A 3,279-nucleotide genomic window follows, 5' to 3' on the forward strand; every position below is an offset into this window, starting at 1 on the left:
AGGTCTCCTTTGAGGGTTTTTCTAATGTACCTCACATTTGAACCCAGTTCTTCAAGGCCTTTGTCACATTTTATAAAAAAAAAAAAATATTCATATGTGTGTGTATAGAAATATGCCCCTGCGAACCACGGCTACCCGCTTGAGGCAAATATTCCAATACAACTATACATTTTTTCTCTATACACTAACACCAACGCACATTTTCGGGTTATTTTATGTTTACCTAAATGCGATGAAAAAAAGTTTCTTTCATCTCTTGATTTATTTGAATGAGTGCGAAGGAGAAAACATTATTGTCAACAAAAGAAAATCCTAAAAAGGGTAATAAAAAACCGATTGAAAGACGCACGTCATTCGTGAGGTAAGTGAATGATTTTTTTTTAATAATTTGCAAATAATTACTTCATTTGTTTTTATAGCATTGGAATTAGCAGCTGCAGCAATATCATCAGAAGCAGCAAATTTAAATTGCTAAGTAAGTATGTGAGAAAAAGTGTGTGTTGTTTGAAATTGGATTGCCCAGTTCAACATAATACGCAAAAATAATTACATACATATGTACATAAGTATGTATTTTATGCCTTTAAGGCGGGCTGCACAATCCAATATAATATGTGAAAACAAATGTTTGCCTTATATTTTAAATAATCAGATAATATTATTCTTTTATTTCAGATATTATTATGATTTTTATTTAATTATTCTTTCTTTTCAGATTTTATCACAATTTTTATTTAATTAATATTGGCTTTCAGAGTAAATTCTATTTGTATTTAATATATTTTATTCTTTCAGATAATAGTAATCTTTTTTTCAGATATTATTATCATTTTATACAATTAATCTTTCTTCAATGTAATTATTATTTATTTTCAGGTATTAATAATCTTTATTTTATTTAAAGGTATATGTCTTTTATAATATTTTTCCACTCTTTTATTTTCAGGTTTTAAAAATTCTTTTCTTTATTTAATCTTTTTTCAGATATAAATATTTTTTAAATTAAATATATTTTTATTTATATAAATTGTAATAAATTTTTTGTAAACATATAAAAAATAAAATAAAATAAAAATTTTGAAAATTAAAAAGTTTAGTTTGAAATTTTAAGAAATTTTAAAAGTAGGAATCAAAAACTGCAACCCTGCATCAGCTGTTTAAAATGCAACCCTGTATCAGCTATTTAAAAAGAGAAAATGCAACCCTGCATCAGCCGTCGATTGGGGATATTAGAGCAGGACAGATATATTTTTTTATATGACACTGCTGAATGAGCGCAACAAAGATGTATGATCACATGTATACGTACGTGACTGGGTAAAATTGTCGCTCGGCCTATGTTAAAGGACACATGATTACCCTATGGATTACCCACTTTCTTACCCACTGATTATCTGGTTTTTTACCCGCTCATGGTTGGCAGGGAGCTTCATTATTGATGCGGTGCGAAGTCACATCTTTTGTGTGAAAATGTTTTTCACAAATATATAAATTTTTCTTTACTGGTAATTCTAGATTGCAGGCCTTTACCCAATTATTCCTAGCAACTTCCGTTTTCGGAAATTGGAATAATTTTTCTCCACCGGCACAGTTGCTAACGCAGCAACTTTTTAGCGGAGGTGCCGGTTCGAATAGTTGGGTAGGGGTCTCATCTATAAATTTCAAATAAATATAAAATATGTAAAATAAAAATTAAATATACATATAAATAAAAAAATTTAAATATATTGAAAAATATATGCATGTATGTACATATGTATATGCAGCATACAAACATATATGAGGCACGTATGCATTTACATATATGCAATATGCATGCACTTTTGTATTGAAAACAACCCCATGTGGTGTGCCGTAAATATATGTATACATATCGTCACCTGAAATGCAAAATAACGTATCATCAAAAAATGAACATATTACATACATATGTTCAACATTTTTAGGTTCTGCACTCAGATATAAACCAGTTTTAACCAATATTAAAATTTTTTTTCACTCATGTTCCATTTTATTTCATATTTCATTCATTCCATTGTAAATTTCCGAAAATGTTGTTAAGTTATTTTGCATTTCAGGTGACGATATGTATGTTTAATTAGATAATTGAATTTATTTCACAAATCAAACGGTTTGATTTATGAATTCAAACATTTGGTCCTTCGACCCGCATCAATATACATACATATGTAAGTGTGTTTATGCGACTTCATGGCATCCCGCCCGTCAACACAACACAACATTCACCACACCACATTCAGCACACAACGCAACATTCATCACACAACTCACCCTCATCACACAACACAATAGTCAGCACACAACCTACATTATCATACACGCAACCCCACGCAACAAACAAACCACACTACACACACACCATAATCGTTTTTTTTTCACCACTCAGCCGATCAAAAAGGATTGGTTAGATCGGGGTGTATCACAATTCGTTTTACGCCGGTATACAAACCACTTCGCTTTTTTTCGATCGCCAACTCTTTCACGTTCACCTTATAATCGTTTAGCAGTTCAGGTCCAAATTTGGATTCCTCATCCGGTCGTGTGTGTGTGTGCGCAGGAAGCTGGAACATCAGGAGCATCAATAGTGCACAGTGAACAGTGTAGTGCAAATACCCAGAATTGTACATATAGATCTAAATATCTTGAAATTCAGTTTATATAAAAAAAATATTGAAGTTTCGCCCGCAAAGGGAAATACATACATCTCTATACATCCACTAAAATTGTGACATCTTTCTTTTAACTTAATACACCAAGGGATATCTAACTGAAGATAAAGTAAGTATCCCCCGCAAAATAGCTAGAAAATAACTCCAACGAACAAAGTGCATTAAAACTACACACACTTGTATGTGCACCCGCAAATAAGAAAACACACACACGCACTAGTATTTGCACCCGCAACCAAAAGCTCACAACACGCACTGGTATTTGCACCAAAAGATCATAGCACATACCCCCTTGTTGTAAGGGCACCCACAACAAATATTACACTTATGTATGTACATAAATAAAAGAATTGCACTCACCTAGATCCAACGTTAGGACAGCATTCCTTTTTAAAAGTTTTGGGCCAATTGCCTCTTTAACGAAATGCTTCTCACAAACGAACGAGTTTTTGGCTGGAAAGTGGTCAGTGGGAGAAATTTTTTAGTTCTCCTTCCACTTTTCAGCCAGCTCCCGTTCATTTGAATTTTCGAATTAATTAATAAAAATAAAATTCACAACTTAACCCGCACACGTCTTATTCGCGCAAAA

The sequence above is a fragment of the Bactrocera neohumeralis genome, unplaced genomic scaffold (genome assembly GCF_024586455.1).
Source record: "Bactrocera neohumeralis isolate Rockhampton unplaced genomic scaffold, APGP_CSIRO_Bneo_wtdbg2-racon-allhic-juicebox.fasta_v2 cluster09, whole genome shotgun sequence".
Taxonomy (NCBI): Eukaryota; Metazoa; Arthropoda; class Insecta; order Diptera; family Tephritidae; genus Bactrocera; species Bactrocera neohumeralis.